At 45.3% G+C, this 22026-nt stretch overlaps 1 long non-coding RNA gene across 1 annotated transcript; it reads left to right on the top strand.

Annotated features, from left to right (window-relative positions):
- Positions 1-358: 358 nt before the first annotated feature.
- LOC136019554 (uncharacterized) lies at positions 359-21872 on the top strand. Its single transcript, XR_010614945.1, has 4 exons — positions 359-413; positions 10204-10371; positions 20243-20351; positions 21196-21872. It is a non-coding gene; the product is annotated as an uncharacterized LOC136019554 (long non-coding RNA).
- The last annotated feature ends 154 nt before the right edge of the window (positions 21873-22026 follow it).

Genomic DNA, 22026 nt, shown 5'->3' with positions numbered 1-22026 from the left:
GGATTCACAAGAGCACGTTCCCACACTGCACTCAGCAGTTACAGTGGTGGTGAAGAGAGGAAAGAGGCCTTTGCTGTGCAGAGCTTTGGTTTACTGGAAAAGGAAGAAGGTGTTTTAGGGGGCCACTACAGGAAGCTTGTGTGAGCGACTCGGTATCTTGTACAAAAGTCCGGAAGGCTGCAGGACTCGACAGACAACAACATCATAGCAGTGATGTGTGGCAGCTGCTGCCCCCACTTACTAAATCTTTGCTAGTCAATACCCTTAGTGGCCCTGAGCAGTCTCACCTGGGGCTCCCCACACCTGCAAATGGCTCTATTTAAGCTCAGGCTTGGGCCCTTAGTGCCTTTTTCACCTTAGTGTGAGCATAACTATCTCTGGGCTTGCCTCTGGGATGGACCTCAGAAGTACAGGTAATTTGTCTCTGGGGATGCACACTGCAGTTTGCTTGCAGCCTGGCTATGGAAGGGGAGGTTTTGAAGCCTTGTTGCAGCTTGGTCTCCAGCCCTGGCTCTGCTTCCCTTTGTCTCTGTTTGGAATAACTATATGGACACTGAACCTGGCCATGTGCGTGCCCTGGCTGGGACTGTTAATGGGACTTCCTTGGGCAGGGGCTGCATCTACTGGATAAGGGCACTGGGATCCCAGCACTGCCTGTGCTGGGATCACCCTTGGCTCCCAGGTTCTCTGCCTTTAGGGAGCAGCCACCCTCATGCTCCCTGACGGTCTCCTGTCAATCTGATGTTGTGCATAACTTCCTAAGAATGCTTGAATAGCAGGTAGTTGGAACAAATGAAGGACTTGTAGGTTTCAGGGTCTGTGTTAGGGTAGTCAATTTTAGGTTTTGGAGAGGGTGCAGAACTCAATCAGGTGCTTCTCTCATTTTCCCAGGGAAAAATAAAGCATCTTGAAATGGGATTATGTGCCAGGGTTATGTGCAGGAAGCAGCCTGAGCTGAGCTCGCAAGGAGCAGTGAGCCCAGGGACTGTCTTTACTTCTGTTTTTAAAGAAGATGCTGCCTGTAATGCAGGTCTGTTAGATTTTGCTATCCAGAGGGTATAAAAGGAGGGTATCTGTTGTGTTCAGCTTCTCCAGAGATTCTGTAAGGATCTTGTTGGGACACAAGCAAGCCCTATGCTGTGAGCCACTCATGCTGGGCTCCTCCTTAGTTACCAAGAAGAAATGGGCATGGTTAGGGTGTGATTGTTTTAGATACCACTTCTAGGAGAAGCTAAACTTTGCTATTGTGAGTGTCTGTTTTTCTCCAGTGACTAAATGGAAGTCAAGATGATGAATTAGCACCTAAGCTTATGCAAGTTGTGACCCATGTGGGGTGTCTGGAGCCATGAAAAGGCTGAGATCAGATATACCTACAGAGCTCAGACGGAAGCATGAGAAAGTGCAGGATGTCAGCTTGGGATGTAAGTGCTTGAATTTCACTTAAATGAGCTGTCAAAATCCTTGTTGGATCTTGCCTGGCACACCTGGCATAAAGGTCAAAGCAGGAGCTGGGCCCCTTCTCCTTGAGTCTAGAGCCTTTCCAACTGCTGAATTGCTTTTTCTTCCTCTTGTGACTATGAAACCCCTGGCAATGGGGCCACGTAGTTCCCCCCTTCTTCCCTGCCAGCCTCTCCAACCCATTTCTTGCTCCCTGGAAGACATGGCTGTGGAGTTAATTTCAATTTCAGGCAATTGTTTTTACAGGGTAAATGATTTTATAACTATTTCTTATTAGCTTCTTGGGCTTATTTGCTATTTTAAACTTATTTTTCAGCTTCAAGCTCTAGCAAAATGGACTTTCCCTTGCTGAAAATGTGCGTTCAGAGCAGGAAGGAACTTGACTTTGTGAAGATTTATGTCCCTTTTAAGCTAATTATGTGGCTGTTTGTAACAATAAGCTTCAGTTCCACTTCGGATAGTAAAATTTCTCTAAGCAGTTATTTGCCCCAGGCTATAAAGTATCTCCTATTGAAACTCAATGCAATGAAGGAATTCATACATATAAAACTTTGAAAATGTGCTGTTAAAGTCTGGACCCTGTCTTGAATAGTTTGTGCAGAAGTCTAAGGATGTGGAGTTGGAAACACATTGTATGTGCACCAGTGTAAGAAACTGCTAATTTCTGAAAGCACTTAAGGTTATTTAAAATGAGGTTTAAATGTTTTCTGGCCGTAACGAAAATGGACAAAAAACCTTCTGTAGGTGGAGGGAGAGCAGAAGATGGTTTCGTTGTTCTCGACAAAATCTGAAATGAGGAAAAGATGTTTCTTTGAGACAAAGAACCTCATGAAATTTTGCTACAAAGCACTTTTCCTCTGACAAAAGCTTCCATCAAACCAAACTTTATTTTCACAGTAAAGACATGCCCAAATGTTTTAAGCAAAGATTCACTTCTGCAAGCGCTTCACCTTCCTGTTGCTTCATTCTCCCTTCTTTTCTTTCTCTGTGTGGCTGCTGGGCTTTTTTTCTTTCATTACAAATAAAGCTAGGTGGGCAGCAATAACAAGACCTCTACAGTTGCTGGCGCAGCACCTCCTTGCTGCTCCAGGGTGTCCCTGGGGATGCCTCACAAGAGGGAGTGCCCAAGGAGGGCTGCCAAGTGCCGTTAGCTTTGGAAATAGAGGACATGACGGCAGAGTTGCTGTCCTTCTTCCTGCACACGCAGGGGCAGCACACCATTTCAGGAGGCTTGGCCCTCAGGCACCTCTTGGTCCTGGGAGCTGTGACCACACCAGGACCTTGTGGACTTGCAGGGTATGTGAGGGAACCCACAGGTTGCTGCTGCACAGGGTGGGTGCTGTGGCAAGCACTTGTTCCTTGTCAGATCTCATCTGTTCACAGAAGCACAGCAGCCCTGTGCATCACATCTGCCCTACATTCTCCCTTTGCGCAACTGTCCTGACAATAACCATCATCTGCTTTTCTGCTTTCCTTCTCTCACTCAGCTTCCCTACAACCCTTGTAAAAACCCCCTCTCTGTTCCCATTTCTTTCTCATCAGTACTTGTGTCTCCTCACCCTCATCAGTTCTGAACACTTTTTCTTAAGCAGGTAGATCCACCTTCTTTATCTTTACACTTCCCATGCTCGCTTGTTTCCATGACTATTTCTTGCAACCTGGCTCTTATTTAATCCATTTCCTGCTTAGTTTTCTTTACCTCTCTCCTACCTTTTCCATCTCTGAAATTTTTGTGTCTAGAAGAGTCTTCATCCCTCACAGCCTATTCAGATGTCAGTGTCCTCCAGGCTCTGGAGGACTGTTCCTGCCTTTGGCTATGTCCATTTCCACATCCTTTGCTTTTGCTTCACACACCTCTACACCCTGTGCCTTTTCTCCTCTTCTCCACCCCGATGAAGATCTTTGCTCACCAGCTTCTCCAGGGTCAGCTCATCTTTCTTTGTCTTCTCTTCGCAGTCTCCTCCTCTTACCTGCCATGACCTCAATGATTCATCTTGCGCTTTTGCTTCTTCCTTATGTTGCATGGTCCATCCAGCCTGACAGCCTTTCATCCCGTGCCCTTTTTCTGGTCATGTGTATATGTGGCAAGAATGCCATTGCACTTCTCCAATGTACATCTGATTTTTCTTCCCTCAGAAACTGTGGTGTTGTATTTAGCAATTCCCTTCTCTGGGTTAATACAAATCCACGGTTCTGTCTTCTCTTGGCCAGATATCTGTAGTTTGCTGGGTTTTCTGGTCTCTGTTCCTTTTTTTTAGAACACATCTTCCTGACTTTTTAATGTTTCCTAGAGAACTGTCCTTCATTCTCTGCTATTATCCCTCTGCACCTCATCTCTGGATAACCTCACAAACAGAAAACTTAACAATTAGTTGATGTTAATAAGTAACTGACCTGTCTCTGAACATCCGAACACAAGTCAACAGCTTTGTCGCTGACATGGACAGTGGGGTTCAGTGCACACTCAGCAAGTTTGCCAATGACACCAAGCTGTGTGGTCCAGTTGATACGCTGGAGGGAAGGGATGCCATCCAGAGGGACCTCGACATGCTTGTGAGGTGGGCTGATGCCAACCTTATGAAGTTCAACCATGACAAGTGCAGGGTCCTACACCTGGGTCGGAGCAATCCCAGGCACAGCTACAGATTGGGCAAAGAAGAGATTCAGAGCAGCCCTGCAGAGAAGGACTTGGGGGTGCTGGTCGATGAGAAAATGAACATGAGCCGGCTTCAGTGTGCGCTCGCAGCCCAGAAACCAACCGTATCCTGGGCTGCATCAAAAGGAGCGTGACCAGCAGGTCGAAGGAGGTGATCCTGCCCCTCTGCTCTGCTCTTGTGAGGCCTCGCCTGGACCATTGTGTGCAGTTCTGGTGTCCTCAACATAAAAAGGACATGGAACTGTTGGAACAAGCCCAGAGAAGGCCACAAGGATGATGCTGGAGCACCTCCCGTATGAAGACAGGCTGAGGAAGTTGGGGCTGTTCAGCCTGGAGAAGGCTGCATGGAGACCTCATAGCAGCCTTCCAGTACCTGAAGGGGGCCTATAGGGATGCTGGGGAGGGACTCTTCATCAGGGACTGTAGTGACAGGACAAGGGGTAACAGGTTAAAACTTAAACAGGAGAAGTTTAGATTGGGTATAAGGAGGAAGTTCTTTACTGTAAGGGTGGTGAGGCACTGGAATGGGTTGCCCAGGGAGGTTGTGAGTGCTCCATCCCTGGCAGTGTTCAAGGCCAGGTTGGACAGAACCTTGGGTGGGATGGTTTAGTGTGAGGTGTCCCTGCCCATGGGAGGTGAGTTGGAATTGGATGATCTTAAGGTCCTTTCCAACACTAACTATTCTGTGATTCTAAGTTATCCCCCAGACTTCTATCCTGAACATCCGCCTTCATATTTTCGGTCGCTGACCTTTAGCCCCTGATTCCCTGGAAAGAGCCACGCAAGCTGATGTTGTCCTTTCAGTTTCCAGTAAACTGCAAAAGCACTTGAACATGTGCATGAGCAGAGCAACAGGGGGGAAGTGAGCTGTGTCAGTGCTCAGAGGTGCTCATTAGAAAAGGAAAACCTGCCATCTGGCAGTGACGTTACTGTGGGTCCAAGCAAAGCACCAGTGCTTTCAATTTGGAATTAAATAACTTTCTAAGAGGTGTGAAAGTGGGGAGCAAAAAGAGCTTTGTTCTCATAAACCTCAAAGGAGAAATAGCTTGGATTGAGTTTACACTCCAACAGGTGGTCCTTTTCTTTATTTTTAACCACTTCATCTGTGCCTGCTCTGAAGGTCAGCCAGTTTCACATCAGCTTCTCATGGGAAGCTGAGGGTCTTTCAGATTCTCTGCTAGCAATATTCCTGATCAACTATGCAGTTAGGAAGTAATCAGTAGTTTGATCTTCTTGGGTAACAGTTTTGGCCCATCTTGTTGTGATAAGTCTTTATATATATATATATTATATATATATATATATATAATTGTTTGAAAAAATTGCTGTAATGACCACATTCCCTCTCATGCAATGGTGCTCTGGTCTGGGGGGTAATCAAGTCACCAAAAAGCACACTCATATGTGTATTTCTAGAGCCTCACACTGCTATTTGCAAGCATTTGTTGTCTGCAGAACTGTGGCTCTACCTTGGCAATACCAAGGGGTGTTATTGCCAAAGGGTGACTCTGAATCGCAGTTTCGAGGGTAACTTGATAGTCTGTGAGCAGTTTCTCATGACAAGGATGTAAGGTGGTGGAAGTGGCTGGAAAGCTAGAAAACAGGCACAGCTGGGGTCTGTTTTGCACCTGAGCTGTGTCCCCAGGTCTGAACCAGGATGGGGAAGGGAGGAGAGGGCAAGCTTGTGTCAGCTGGTTCAATAGTTTGATTTAGACTACTGCTTTTTGGTTTGTTTTCCTTCTTCTCTCGCCATCCTCTAGATTATCTTGGTACCTATTGAGGGGTGAGTGTCTTACTGCACGCCAGTAAGGACATTGAAGAAGTATGTGCAGTGTTGTCAGGAAGAAACCTTATTTCTACAGGGGTATTTTAGACCTTATTTGGCTGAAAGAACTAAGCTGCTTGGAGCAGTAAATAGGAACGGAACACTAATGGTTAGGAGTAGCTGATGTCCTGTGATGGCTTGAGGATCCCGCAAAGCAGAGGTGTTCCACCGAGCTGCTTGGGTCAGTTCCTCCTCTTGTATTTTCCTTTCTGAACGCAGGATGGCGGCACATGCTTTAGGCATTAGGATAATTTTTCTTTACGGTTGCTTGTAAGAGATAGAAGAAATATTTATTCCCCCGTGCCACAAACCCAATGTCATCTCATAGTCCTTTCCTTTACAAAACTGAAATCCATTCCTTACTCTTCCCCTTTAATTCAGTTCTGCCGTTATTCCTAATACTGAATTTTCTCCTGCTGTTGTGTCGTACTGCTTTGAATTATAATGTGTTTTGTGCAAGATGGTGCTTCCCTTGCCTAGTCAACACCGGTTTGGGATTCTACTGGTAGGTAAATCTGTAGGGGGATAAAGTCTTGCTACGAATACATGGAAGAGGATTTGGAGTGTCTCGAGCTAGTTTGGACAAGCAGCTTTAGCTGAGCTGGTGTTGAAGGGCCCTTATGAATTTCTCTTTTCCTTATGTTTCCTCTACTTGCAGGGGTCATGTGGGTGGCAACAATCTTTTTCCTTCAAAGACACCGTCTGTTTTCATGGCCAGATGAATTTATGGAAGGTGACTCTTTCCGATGTTAGAGGCCCACAGGAATTGGTAAAACACATCATCTTCCTATGGTGTCCCACGGCTGCCCTCTGGTGCTGCTGGGGCTCCTCTTTCAGCTTCCTGCCTGGCGTAAAGCGGGTTTGCGCACAGGTTCTGTAACCTTGAGTTATTGTGTGCTTTGTTCCACGTTGTTTATCTTTTGCCATTACTGCATTTGAGAGTATGGTCTGGGACCAGACTTCAATTAACACCCCCTAACACTGACATCAGTTTGTTACAACAGAGGTTTTTACCCTGAAAGGTGATTTCTTAGAACTGTATTTGTGCTCTTCACTAAATGCTATGCAGTTTCTACCTTGATGCACCACCTGATTTGACTGCTCTTGTTATGCTTGTACGTAAGTTTCATCTGTAATACAATGAGAACGTCACACAGGAAAAACACAAGCAATGGCTCTTTTTTTTTTCCTATTTTTGCAGCAACCAAATCCATCCATACCTATTCCCTTGTGTAGAACAATGGGTTTGGTCCAGCAAGGCAAGCAAACAATTTTATGTAATTTGGGAGCATCTCGTATTCACTCTTTCAGGCTTTCTGGAAAGTGGTGTGGGCAGTATGTAGGAGATGCTCTGGCCTGTAGGAGATGCGAAAAGGAGCTGCTCTCTGGAGCATAGGTGGCTTAAATTATCAATCAGTCTGTATCTAACAAGTGATTACAGGGAAAATAGTGGGAAACTTGCTATTCCCTCCGGCCCTTGCTATCTTTCTTAGCTTGCTTAGTCTCCCGGTTAACTTGAGCAGTACTGGACTGCACTCCAAAGATGTGGCTGCACTGCCTTCAGGAAAGCCAAAGATCACTTGCTTAGTTTAAAGAAGATACAAATGCACAAGCCAGATGTGGAGCTAGAAATGAAGGTGGCTGAAAGAGGCAGAAGCGTGTAAAATTCAAGGCTTAGAAGTGTGAGCATTTTCTCACTGGATGCATGTATGGACCTAACTATATGTATGAAGAATGCCTTCTAACAGAAGTGTGGGGAAGTAAACTACTACTGGATTTAAAACATGTTAACTCTAATTAACAGCATGTTAATGAAAGGGAAGTTTGTGGATGTCTTCTGTGAGTCAGGGAAGCTCAGTGGTGCACAAGACTGATGTGTCTTGGGCAGCTTTTCATGTGCAAAGGCAGAGAGTAAAAGAGGAGAAAAGCATCTCTTTCCTAAGCACCGGAGGAGAACTGACCATGTAGGTGCAAACATTTGTCATAGGAGAATGCTCTCCTTGTACACAGAACCCAAATAATTAGATGTGTTAAACTGAGAAGAATTCTTTACCACCTTTAAGGGCTAGACTTTTACAATGATTTACTTAAACGTATGGCAGGCCAGCAGAGTTCTGGGAACTATCTTTTGGGGGAGGCGGGGGAAGAGCAGGAATTTGTGTGTTCCGCGCTGTCTTTGGGAGAGGCAGCCCAAGTCCTGAGCACCCAAGGATGTTGGAAGCAAGTCTTAGCAAAGTGCTTTCAGCCCTGAAGAGGTTAATTGCAGAGGCCTCGCCCTAATGACAGTAAGGGCATAACCACAAGTCATGCCCAGAGGTTTCCTGTGGAGTGTATTGACACAGGGTTCCTGCGGCAGGGTGGTGGGAGAGGAGAAAGTCGCCTGTGCGTTCTGGGAATTAAGACAGACAGAGCATCAGTGCTCCTTGTATCCTTGGCCAGCTCCCAGGTGTCATTGGTGGGAAAGAAGTATTAATTGAACTTTGCCAAAAGCTTCTTACTGGCATTGCTAAAAGGGGTCTCAGGAACAGTCCGCCTGATTTCTAAGGCTCAGTATTAATTTCTTATCTAACTGTATAATCTGCAAATCAAATACCACAGTGCACACCATTTAGGGAACACGAGCTTATGTGATTTGCAGTAAAGCACAAGACATCCCTGAAAATATGTATTTTTCCAAATCTAAGGTTGATGCTCAACTCATCTGAAAACTGCAGCACATACCTGGGGGGAGTGGTGAAATCAGAATCTGATCTGTATTCAAATAGTACCAGTGAAATTATGACTTGTCACCTTGCTGGGCAGAAAGCAGAAAGAAAGCCTTGGAAACACGGACAGGCAAGAGCTGGGTGCTAGGGAGGGGATCTCGAACAGCTGCAAGGAGAATGCAGTTTGTTTGGGAGTGGGGGTGTCAAGTCACCCAGCTACCCATCTCCGGTCATCAGAGCTCCCCAACAGGTCCAGGATGGAGAGGAGCTCGCAGTTAGGATGGGGTTGTGCTGCTGCACAGCAAACAGGCTCAAGCACATCTCTAGAAAACTGCATTTTGCAGAAACTGGTGTCAGTGCTGCTGCTCAGGGAGAGCTCAGGTGCAGAGCAAAGCCTGGGCGCTGAGGGGCTGCAGAGCAACTCAAATAGTGATTAATATCTGCCTTCCACAGCACTGTGTAAGCCCTGCGGAGCACCCACTGCAGGGAGTCTGAGGCTTCAGTCAGTTTGAGAGGGAGGCGGGTTGAAATGTAAACCTGTAGTACCAACAGGTCAGCGATGTTCTGCTCAACAGAAACCCCCTTCTTGTCTTGTGCCTTTATTTATGCCTAATAATTCCAATATTTAGGAATTATTGCATATGTGTGTGTAGTGGTGAGGAGACAGCTGCCTGATGCCTTAGTCCAATGTCACTGTAGGCGGTTGGGGGGTTTCAAGAGCAAGTTGCACTAGCAACGGTGTGTTTATTCTTCCTGCCTTCTTACACTAGCACACATCCATTTCTGTAGAAGAAAACAGGATGAGCTGGTGGCGTGGGTCCTTTTTGGACGGGGAAGCTTTGGTGTAGGAGTTGATGACATCAGTGACTCTGGACATTTTCTTTGTAGTGCCTGTGAGAATTTGAGCCCATGATGGGGGGGCTATAAAAAAGTGACTCATGCTTGTTTAACTGATCTTCCCATTTCATGCTTTATGTTGTTTTTCATTCCTATCTGTTCTACATCACCTCTGCCTTCTGCCCCTTTGTCTGCTCTCTAGCTAGCCCTCTCTTTCCCTCTAGTTGCTACAAGTTCTGTTTTGCTTTACCTCTTTTTATTTGCCCAAGCCCATCTCTGTTTTCCTGTCTCTCTCCCAGGTGTTAGCACCTCTCATTTTCATCTCTGTTCCTTGCACCTTCTGTTCCCTTGGGGTCATGGGATGACTTCAAGCTCTACCTCCTCTACTTTTTAGTTAGATAGAAGCATTCAAGCCATCTAACCAACTCATATTAGCTGATCCCCACCTCAATTCTGATTCTCCTAGTGCAGGATAATACATTTAACTGGTAAAATCAAGCTAACGGCTTAAGCTGAGGAGATGCTTTTGGGAAGCACCAATTGCCAGATAATATCCAAGTGGATATACAAGGGCTGCAAAGCCAGTACTAGGGCTGATTTTACCTTCAAAAGTGGTGTAAGACTCTGAGCAGGACCTGCCTAAGAGCGGGTGACGACACCTCTTGCCTGCAGTGTGGCAAAGTGCGCAAATGCAGGCAGCTAATGAGCACATTTGTTTGCAGGGTACCCCTTCAGATGACAGACAGAAAAGTGTTGGGCTGATGCCCATACCTGACCCTGTCTCATCAGTCCTACAGAGAGCAGGGAGCATTGTCTGCCCACTGATACCAGCCAGCATCACCACTGTGGTTATGTCCCCCTGCTTGCTGAGTCATGCCTTTGGATCAGAGGTAAGCAGCCAGCACTCAGCTGCTGTCTATGCAAACTTCCTTTTTGGGTGGATCATATTCTTATTGTTCATGCAAGCTGAAAGAAAAAGATGTCTCATATTTTAGAGTCTTGCTGTGAGTGGGATACTTTTGGTTTTGTTTGTCATGGTGTCTAATGAGCCCTCACAGGGGCTGTAAGAGAACAGGGGAAGGCGCATGGGAGTGTGCTTAAGAATGGTGTTGCACCCTGTACTGGGCAGATATCCCCACCTCAGTTCTCACCTGAAATGTGAAACAGACCTTCAAAAACCAAAGAGAAATAATGACATTGCCTATAAATGAAATTCTTGGTAGTCTGAAGTAATTGGACAGCTGCTGTCTCAAGCTCTTACATGAAATCGTATGTGTCAGCAGTGGTTTAGCATCTTGTGGCCAGGCACATTGATGGTTATGGTAGGATCACCTGGGTATTCACGGCCAAATAACGCCCAGCTGCCTCGTTCCCACTGCTAGATTTAAGTATTGAGTTTTTGGAGGAGAAAGACAATGCTGCTGGCATTGAGGCTGTGGAAGCACTTGTGCAGGAAGCCCCTGTGCTGGTGCAGGCAGTGGTTTGCTGCTTCAGGTGTCCAAAGTGCAGGAGTCTGCAGGCTCTGGACATTGAGCCTTGTTTTGCTGTACAATTGTACCTTGTACAATTCGGTGTCTGAGGGTTTTGTTGCGCTTGTAGGAAAAACTGTCTGACTTCCGTGGCCAGGGGAGAGCACCCGGTACAAACAGCTCCAGCTCTGATACAGAAATACAGTATATGGGGAGCAGGCTTCTTGGCATGACCCCTGAGCTAGGGCTCACTTCTTCCAGGTCTGTAATAGCTTGGGGCCAGCTCAGCAGAGAGCTCTCTTAAGGCTGACTTTCCCCCTCCCTCTTTGACTCTGGGGGAATGGCTTCAGAGGTCTCTGAAGGTTGTTGTGTTTGGGGTCAGCATCAGTCCTGCCCGTGTCCTGTGTCACTGCTCTGAGCCGAAGCCAGAAGGTGTGCTCGCTCAGAAATGGTGTGCAGTGCACTTGGTGGGTTTTCTGTATATTGCTAAGTAAGAAGTATAAATGGCAGTTCTTCAGACAACGGAGAAAACCCAGACTGACTCCCAAGGGAGATCAGTTTCCCTGTCAGCAATCTGTCCTGCCTCTTCCTCTGTTGATCAGTGTACCTATAAAAGACAACTTCAACATTATAACTTCAACATCAGGGACTACAGCAGAGAAGACTAAGACTATTTCTGCATGATTCTTCAAAGTGTACACCCCTGAAAATAAAGCATCCTTTGCTCTTTTGCCCTGCATCTTCATACAAAAGCTTGCTCCTTCCGTTAGGAAACAGTGTTTTAAGTGACGTATGGCTATGTAGGCCACACAGTGAGAGGAGATGAAGAATTTGCAGATACTAAAGTGAAGAGTTTTTGTATTGGAGGAGCCTTTACTTCTAAAAAGATCAAGCTTAAAAATAAGCCTTGTTTTTCTTGTGTGTTTGGCATCAATTTCTTTTAAAAATAATGATAATAAGATATTTAAATAATGACCTTTCCCCTTTGCCAGCTTTCTCTGCTATCCTGAAGCTAGGTTAGGGAGAGTTGCTATGGTAATTCAAACTTGCAGGCCATACACATAGGATTACAGTTTGACTATGAATCAAGAAACAAAAGGAACTGGATGAGGAGTCTCTTTATCTGAATACACATCTTCAGCACTGATCACTTGCAGTCAAAATTCCTTCCCTGATTTCCTGCTGGAGACAAGGCTGCAAGCCTGGCTGCAGTAGAGGAGCTAACCCAAACCTATTTTTTTTGGTTGCTATGGTGCTGGGAATAAACAGCCTTTTTTAGGACAGTCTCTAAAATACCAGTGGAGCTTGCTAGCTAACACACAGTCATTCAACTTGTGAATTGTCTGCACCCCTTTGTATTTTAATTATCCTGTGTTTCCTTAGTTGAAACACTGTTTTCCATATGGGGATGGAGCTTCCTTCCTCATTGGCTTTTCATGCTCCCAGTGTGAACAGAGTGTGAATCAGAAACCTGCTGTCTACCACCAGCTTTTTTAACCTGAGAAACTAAGAAGCTACCTGGCAATCTCTGTGGTCACTTGTGTTTAGCCAGTTGCTTCTTGAGGTCTGAATGTGTGAAATGCTGTGCCACGGAGCTTCATCATGTCAGAAGTGGCTGGGGAGAGGAACCGTTTAGAAGAATTATTTTCCTTAGTGGTGTGAAGTAACTGAGATGAGAGGGCTTTTCCAACGGAGTGAGGTCACATTCAGACTGTGCTGTCCTGTGCAGAGCAAGATGTGACCTTGAGCTGCATGATCTTAACTCTATTTGATAAGCACCTCACAGTTCTGGCTTAGTGTGCTATAAAGCTGCGATGTGCAGCTGTGGAATATGCTCTTTCACTTCAAACTCTGCAAGAAAAAGGAGTAAATTTGATCTCTGCTCATTGCATAGAGTCCTTTGGTTTCTTTCTGTAGCAGCCAAAGACAAAGCCAGTAAAAATATATCCTGTTCCAGCCATTGGTCTTCGCTTGCTCCAGCTGCAACTGTGTGCTTAGCCTTACCAGATGAAATTGTACTGCTAGAGCTTGGGCTATGCAAGCAAGCTGGGTTTCTGAGGAACTGCTTTAAATCTCCTGTGTTACCCATCTCCGCCGGTGAAATACTTAGCCGAATAGCAAGGGAAAGAGCAGCCCAGAAGAGAGATGTGAAAACCCAACCAGCAGCGGCTGCTGGAAACCTGTTTGCTGGGAGCCCCAAGTGGTGTTTGCTGAGATTTCCTGTTTGAAGCATAGAGATGACTGTTGTGGTGATGAGTGTTAACAGATAAAGATTGTTTTTAATGGTGAGATGATACAGCTAGAGAAGCACTGCATGGGCTGGGGTGATTGAACTGTTTGTATATAGACTGTTGCTTGTGAAAGCATTGAGCACATCCTTTAAGAGTAGAGGCCATGTCCTTCTTTTCTGTAAAGCATCCAGAGAACACCTTCATCTGGGACTGGGAAAAGAGCTGTTAAGAGTCCCAAACAATCTCTTGTCAGGATGCAACTCTTGCTTTGGATTCTCCCTAAATACAGACAGAAAGATAGAGAAATAAAGGCCCTGCTTCTGAGAGATCCTACACATAAATCACTCTTGAACCAAAGGGTGATTCAGCTGTAGCTGTGAACCTCACACACCACAAACTTCTGTGTGTGATCAGGAACTTGTTCCATACATCTGCTGCATAGATTTGCTTGTAGCATTTCCTTTTTACTGAGATGTCCTTTCTGTACCGTGGTGCTTCAGTACTTTCCTGTAAGCACTGCCTGTGTCTGTACTCCAGCACGTTTTCCCAGTGCTGGGGCCAGGCGCTGGTCTCCCTGGAATCCTTGCCAATTCTAATCTGCAGCTCAAGTGACTTGGCACCCATTTGTCTCAATGACCTTTGGTATCCTCCGCCTCTGTGCACACCCCAGATACTTATATTTATCTTTGCCTGATTAGTGGTCCTCTGCTGCAGAGTTTCGTGCAGATGTTTCTTTATTTAAACCACACTTTATTGAAAGGAAGGAAAGGACAGACACACGCAGAGGAAGGAGGTGTGTTTCATAGCATCGCTTACTCTGAAGTGCTGCTGATGCCAGGAAAATGTGCACATTGCTCATAATTCTTTGTCTCATTTGTTCTTCCCTCCTGCTCCACCCTTCCAAAAACCCACCGACAGGAATTCCCTGCTTCCTTACTTACTAATTAAATCTTTCTGCCTACAATAAACTAAGAAGGTCTATCAATGAAGTAGTATGTGGTCAAATGATGGTTGGAACGGCTCGGCAGGAAATTTGGTAGGAAAATACGACCTCAGCAGCTTAGCAGGCTTATTTTTAGGGCCTGTGAGCTTGTTTAACTCTGAGATGCAAACTGCCAGATTTCTATTGTTGTCAAATGGCTCGTGTCCCACCAGGCTGAGTCAAACCAGTGACTCATGGGCAAGGAGGAATCGCTTTGGCAGCGGGTTGTGATTTTCTTTCCTCCTCCAGTCAAAGATGTGAAAAATGATAAAACTTGCTTGCAAAACTAATTCCTAGCTTGTTCTGGTTGGAAAAAAAAATACCATGCTTGTAATAAAAAAAAACCCCAAACATTGCATTGCAAAATTGTTTGCAAAGCACCTGATGTAGTGAAGCTGGGTGCTGTTGCATTTGGCATGGGCTGGCCCTGCTCATGCTCTAGGCTGGCATCATGCAAGCTAAGCCCTGAATGAGAACAGGGACATGTTAGCTCAGCGCTGTTCCTTGGCTAGCAATCTCTGCCAAGAGCTGGGATTTATTAAACCTGGAACACAGTGCTGTACTGGGGCAGGGACAGGGATTTCAGGTGTGAGCTGGCTGGCATCTAGCCGGCTTGGCACGTGGATGCAAATCCTGTGGAAGGTTAAAGTCCATATTTTATTTAGGAAAATTCATGTTCTAATTTCAGTACACAGCCTCGCTCGTCTCTCTCAGCCTTCCTTTCAAATCCTTGCCTTCCTCTGTAGTACAAGCTACTTCTTCTAGAAGTCATTAAATTAATTCCTTGAGATACATACAGGATTGTCTTGGACTCCTTGCTGTGCTTGCTGCTTACCCTTCTGGCCTTTAAAGCATTGTGTGCAGTTGGATGCTGGCTGGAATACAGTGAGGGCATGCTTTCAGGCCATCACCTATAGAGATGAGAACCTTACAGCTTCTCTGGTGAGTTTTGCCTTACCACATGCTCTGGAGCAGGTCAGAGGTTTTGTGCCTTGCATCAGGGCAGTACAGGGTGTGCATCACTTAGAGCCCTCCTGTATCTCACAGCCAGGTTTGTGGTAAGGCCTATGTCAGTCTGTGTTGGCAGAGCTGGAAGGCAGAGAGCCATAACCCCAGGGAGGGTTGTTTCTTCAGGCTTATGGCATCTTGCAAGTCCACTCGGAAGTTACTTAGAAGGAACCAGATTTATGACCCTTGTTTCTGTTTATCCCAGTCACCAAGAGGAGTTTGGATCTAGTGACCTGTCACCTTGCCCAGCAGGCATGTCATCCAGAGCGCTGGTTCCCCTGTGAGTGAGCTTTCTCCTCTGCATTGCTGTGCACAGGCGTTGCTGTCTTGCAGCAGGTCAGGCGCTGAGGACACAAACTGTTGCTGTCAGCACTGAATTATGCTCGAGCATGACCCTTAAAATGAGTATGAAGTTTCTCAGTCTAATATAGCACCTTGTGCTGTAGGTCTCATCAACTGGGAAAAAGGTAGATGGTTTTGGCTGAAGGTACAATTAAAAACTTTAGTAGTAGCCTAGCACAGTGTGATGCTTAGTTCTGCTTGTGGCAAGCTTATATTGGTTCAGCTTTCAATGGCTTATATACTGAAGGGTCTGTTGTGAGTTCACAGTTTGGTAGCTATGAGTTTGTTTACTGTTTAGTTTGTTTTTAAAGAACTGGTTGTGAATTTCTCCCTGTAGCATGTCCTTGGGCCCTTCACAAAGTCTGAGGTTTTGGTGTCAGACAAATCCACATCTGATCTTGAAAATCCCTAGATAGCCAGAATGTCCAGTTCTGCAGCTCTTACACCAGCCAAAGCCTGGCTCAGGGCCATAGCAGTCTGTCACATACAAGGATTCAAGAACATGAGCAATTGTTCTTGCTGCTCAACAGTGATTATCCCGAGCTTTTTTTCGTCCTCTATGTCTTTTTGGCTGATCCACACACTCAAACTGTCCTGCTTTGTCTAACAGGAGTGAAGTGATAACTGTCCCTCCTCAGCTGCAGGTTTCCCAATAGCTGCAAAGGATGCTTTTAGCAGTATAGCTTATTTCTTTTCAAGAGCATGTTGCTGTATCAGCAGAAAGTACTCTGATGTTATGAGAGCTGGAGAGCAAATCCGAACAGGTTAAGATAACTAAGTAAAAATGGAGTATGACTCAGGCTTTCAAGGAGGAGTGTAACTAGATGATATTTAAGGTCCTTTACAGCCCAGACCATTCTGATTGTTTGCTGGGGATGCATGCAGCCAGTTAGCTATGCAGTGTAAATGTGTGTAATGGCTTCATTTCTATACTGAACAGTGAAACAGTGTTTGAATCCTTTTGATAATTCTGGTCTGGACTACAGATATGCTGCCTTTGGAAGAGACGGCTTTGAGATGCTAGTCCTATCAGCTAGAGAGTTTAAATGTTCAGGTGTTGTATTCAAGACTTAATGGAAATCAAAATCTACTTCTGCTACACACCTCCCCTTTATTCTGGGAAAGGGACTCGGTGATGCACTGACCTGAGCTGCAAAGTTGGTTTTAGAAGATCCTGCTGCCTTACTCCCATGGACACTCTCCCCTCAGTTGTGCCAGCACAACTGCTGATGGGATAGAGCTGTTAACGGGAACCTAGCTAAGTGATCCAGGTTAAAAATAAACCCCTATTTTGGGGGGAAGTGGTGGAAAGATGAGTTATATTTAAATCAGATCGTTGTGGTGATCTGGTAGGCAATGTGACCTCACAAGCAGTTGCTGCATAGCTTAAGGGCAATGGAAGAGCCAGAGAGTTGTGCAGAGAGAAGAATGAGTGGCAGCCTCTGAAATCAGTTTCATTGTCCTCCCCTCTTGGAAAAAAGAGGGGAAATTGAACCTTGGTTTCAGAGAATAACAATTAACCAGCATAAGTAGTGTTTAGGGGGAGTTGTAGGATAAATACTCATTCCTGAGTGACTGCTGCATGACGGTGTCTTACAGGTACCTCCCCATCCTCATTTCTCCCTGTGATCCCTAGCTGCTATGCTAGTTTGTGATAATGAGGTAATATATATGGGAAGAGGATAGGAATCTGAACTGCCAAGCCACAGTCATGTTTATGGTTGTACTGACGCCATGACAAACAGGTCTTACCAATATTCCCCTCTCTCTTGGGCTCGGACGGCTCTATCGCACAGGTATTTTTCACACATGCAAGTGGGAGTGGGGTTGGAAAACAAAAAATTATTCTCATGAGCAATGCTGAGGGATGATGTGTTTAAAAGTACATAATTTGTAATGCAAAATCTTTAGGTTAGTGGAGGAATTTTAATAAGAACCCTTGGCCCCTTGCTCTGTGGCCTCCTAACTGTACACAGGCCAAGTGACCACTGCCAACAGTGAAAACAGTGTGACTAAGGACCAGAAACAGCCCTCTTCAGATATTACAGCAAGAAGAATGTTTAGCAGGATGTGATTGTTGGACTTGTGACTGAAATCTGTCCTTTAATAAATCTAAGCCCTCTTCCTACACAAATCCGAAAATGAATCAAGGTCTTCTCATATTACTTCCTGGGTATGGTTGCAGTCAGGTAGTTATATGCCTAGCTTTATACTGGTCTTGAGAAGTCATTTAGCGTACTTGATACTGCTCATGTGCAGGAAATGCTGTTTCTCTTCTGGTAACTCTACAGTTGCATAAGTGAATCTCAGCTCCACTGTAACTTCAAGCTCTATGTGAGGGGTGCTGATCATGCTGTTTATAACAGAAAATATTCTCTTGCTTGAAACATCTGTCTTACTCAGAACAGCATGGCCAGCGTCTGACCTGGCTGAATCCTGCCTTGTGCTTGCACAAGGCTTTATTGTGCTGGGTATTTTTCAGTCCAGGTTGTGAATGCATTAGCGGCCACGTTCTGCACAAGGCTGTAATGGACAGTGAGAGTGCACGCTAGAATTTCTAACATTAATAATGACAGGAAGTCGCTGTTAGAACATAGGATTTTTTTCTTTTTGCTTGTGTGACCTATGTAAAATTTGTAAACGCTCCCCAACCCGGAACTATCCATGCAGCAAAAAGCTATCCACCCTAGATATCTCAATATGCTGATCTTACGCTGTCCCGTGGGGTGCCTCTGTTTAAAGCACTTTCCACAGCTCCCTAATGCAGCTAATGCTGATTTAGGATATGAAATAACACCTCCACTGTGTATCAGCTGCTAAATCAGTGTTGCTTATATGGTTCTCAGACTGCTTGTTGAGATCTAACTCCTTGTAAGATCTTAGCTCTCACCTCCGCTGAGATGGCTTTTCTGCCATCTCACTTCCAGATATACCACAGATTGGTGCCAGCTTTGGAAGCAGCACAGTCCTTCCAGTGGTCAGAAGGTATTTCAAGATCAATTTTATTCTGTTATTGTGACACAAGCTTTGTGCCATGGCTGAATTTGAAATTATGTGTGACAGCCAAAACACCAAGTCTAGAAAGTAATATTCGTTTTCCCTTAAAGACGTCTGCCTTAAAGACACTTTCAAGCATCCCAGCTTGACTTGGGTGTCCTGTACAGGAGAAGGAGATGGGAACCTGGGAAACGAATAGATTAGGTTCAGTGGCAGCTGCTTTGGTCTTATCCGCCTGTTGTGGTCTGAGGTTGCTCATTCTGAGGTGATCTAGTGAATAAGTTTCAAGAACGTATTCTATGACTGTAGAGCTGACTGAGGTTAATGATTGAGGTAATGATGCACTGCCTTAGAAGCTGAGGGATTTGTATAAAACAAGAAAAAGGAATAACCAGTTACCCATGCTTACGGTTTCGAAGACATTCTCCGTGTGTGCTGGATGTATGCGCAGTTTAAGAGGTCTACCGAAAAACTTCAAATATTATTCCAGTTATTATGTATATTCATAGAAGTCAGAGTAAAGGAACACATTCACACATCCGGTTTGTCTGGAGGAAACTTTCCTTTTTCATCATGCACACACAGGCACGCAGATACGTGAAAGAGCAAACAGTGCAAAACGTGTGTTAAGTTCTATTTACATTGGTCAAAATCTCCCAGGCAGAGAAAAGCTGGCACAGGGTTTCTTTAGGTACCGGGCAGTTAAATGGTCTGGAAAGACTTATGCACAGTGATCCCAGTGAGAAACTAGCCGATTCTTTGCTTGTCCCAGTGTTTTAGGTGTGCAAGTGCCCTGTTGGTTTTGCGTGGAAGTTTAAGAATTAAAACCAAGAACAGGCAGTGTTAACATCATTTGGAAGTGACAATTTCCAAAGAAAAAACCAGCAACAGCACTTTGTTGTGAGATGTACCTGGTTTAAGACAGTGATTTTAACCTCTATTAATGACAAGCTTAAGTTTGTATATTTGCTGACCTCCTTTTCCCTCACCCCAGCAGGAACAGAAGATTCCAGCAGCTGGAATCAGTACCTAGAGAAAAGGATCTCTGACCACTGCTGTGGGAAGTAAAAAACGTGTTTTGAGGAGGTCTTCCTCATTTCTAGGCTTTTTGAGCGCATCATCTTGAACCTTCCACAAACCGATTTTTCTAAACAAAGTATCTCCATTGCACAGCATCCCTGGGGCGATTTGAGTTATGGTTCTTAGGAGTACAGAGAGCAAACGCACAGCTTGTACCCAGACAGGGCTCTCAGGGGTAAGCTTGAGGTCAGCATTCTGAAGTTAAAATTGCAGCTTTTCCAGCATTAGTGGGGGAACCAGGGCTTGGACTTCTAATCTTATGAAGAATAGCTCTGCCTCTTTCTTTAATGCTGAGCAACATAATCTGCTTACTGAAATGAGGACTGGTTTGTTTCTGTTCTTAAATCCTACCCAAAGAACTGTTTGCAGCCCGTCGTTTTGGATGCAGCAAAGCTTTGGGGTTATCCTGCACCCAAGGTTAACCTTTGGCAGGGAGGCTCAGCCTGGCTTTTGGTGCCTGGTACCAGCAGAAAAGGATGGAGAAGGGCAAAATGGCTCTTTTGACCCTTTCTGCAGGATGGTCCCCTTCATGCAGCCAGCTCCTGCTTTCTTCGAATAGTACATTGTGTAGACACACACAGGAATTGCTGTTACTGCTGTCCCTGTTCTGAGACAGCATTTCAGAGATGGTAATTTCCTGCCTGCTTTACAGCAAATCCACCCATTGGGAATTACATGGAGTGTTATAAAGAAGCTCTCCAGGGAGACCAGCCTCTGAGAAGATCATCAGAAGTGCTGCATAATCTTATCAGCATGATAAGGTTCGCCTTTTCCTTCATCAGCTCTTTGTCAGAGGGAAGTCCTCTCTGGGTTAACAGCAGTTCTTTCTGGGTAGCGGGCAGGGAGAGCGAGCAGACTGTCTCACTCCATCATCCATGCAGCACCATAGGGAGAACTTCCTAAAAGCACTATAGGGATATTTGTAGAAGGACCTAGAGGCTGAATCCATGCAGCAGGTCTGCAGTGAGCAAGGTTAGGAAGAACAAAGCCTTGCTATCTGATGAGCAGCTGTGTGCTTGCGCAGCCAGCACAGGAACTTGTCACCTTTCTTACTTACCTAAGGAGCCAGTACACAACTTCTATATGTGACCTGTGCTGCCTTCTTGCCCTTGCATTTCATAGACTTGAGCCTGGGTAGTTAACACTGATTCTACAAAGCTGGTGAAGACTTACCCTGTCCCACAAGCACTTAGCACCCTGGTACGTTACTAAGAAAAGCCTACTGCAGGAGAACAGGCTTTCATGGTGTCTGTAATACAATAATGCTTCCTCCCGTCATGACATCTGCCATGAACACCGGGGCTGCCGTGGCATTTTGCATAGGTGTGCATACACAAAGGTGAGTTTCGGCAGAGACATTTGATATTGCCTTTCAGAACGGCAGCTTTCCAGCTGGGAAATGAGTTGCAAAGCTTGTGGTGAGCTCACAGCCAATGAATGGCATATGGAGGACTGGGAATAGGAAAAGAGCTGGCTGGGAGCAATGAAATCCCTGATAAATGCTGTGTGTTTAACATCTGAGAGGATTGCTGGGTCCTGTCTCTCAGCTTCAGATAGGTAAAGGCACTGACTTCTAATTAACTTGATTTTTGCTTTTAAACTCAGAGTTCCGGTGTGTGCTGTTTGACAGCAGCCCTTTGTCAGATGGGAGCAGGAACACTGAGCTGCACCTTGGCCAGAAAAACCATGAATCCACTTTTCCTTTACCACCATCACTCCTTCCAGCTTGGCTTTACCAACATCTGAAAAATTACTTTTCCTCCCTCTGAATGCATAATTGGTTATTTGTACACAAACCGTAGAGCATTTACGTGGTATACCTGACCTAGGAAAAAAAGATTAGTCAAGAACTGTCCTACCAGATGTGAGTGTCAGTCAACATATGATCTCCATATAATTTATAAGGGATTAAATTACAAAATAATGAATCTTTTCAGTTAGCGTTTTGGCACATGATGATAGTATTACATTTTATGTGAGAATATCGACCGCAGCTCTTGCCCCATAAAACTGCAAACAGAAATCTGTAAGCATTGGCAGTAGTTTCACTTCGAAAAAGACACCCATTATGCTCAGATTACAGTCAAGCTGTGTACGTACAGCCTGGAGATCGTCCAGTCACACGCAGTTCTTTCCCTCCTCTCCTTTAGCATGTTCATAAGAAAGCCTAGGCAATGGTTTCTAGGCTAGATGTGATTTCTCTTCCCTTGGATTTAACTGGAGGAAGGTCTGCAGAGCAGAAGGTCTTCCAGGATTCTTGCAAATGAGAGATTCCTCTGCCATATTCTGCCCCTGCTCACCCAGGGCAAGTGAGCACCCACCATGTGTGTGAGAGCAACCCAGCTTCCAAACCCCATGTCACTCAGGAATCTCACCTATCTGCTTCTTGTTTGCAAGTGGGAAGGAGCAGCTTTAAAATAGGATTTACAAGCTGAC

Source organism: Lathamus discolor, chromosome 9, assembly GCF_037157495.1.
Source record: "Lathamus discolor isolate bLatDis1 chromosome 9, bLatDis1.hap1, whole genome shotgun sequence".
Taxonomy (NCBI): Eukaryota; Metazoa; Chordata; class Aves; order Psittaciformes; family Psittacidae; genus Lathamus; species Lathamus discolor.
The sequence above is the reverse complement of the archived record's forward strand: the minus strand, read 5'-3'. Positions and strand labels throughout refer to the sequence as shown.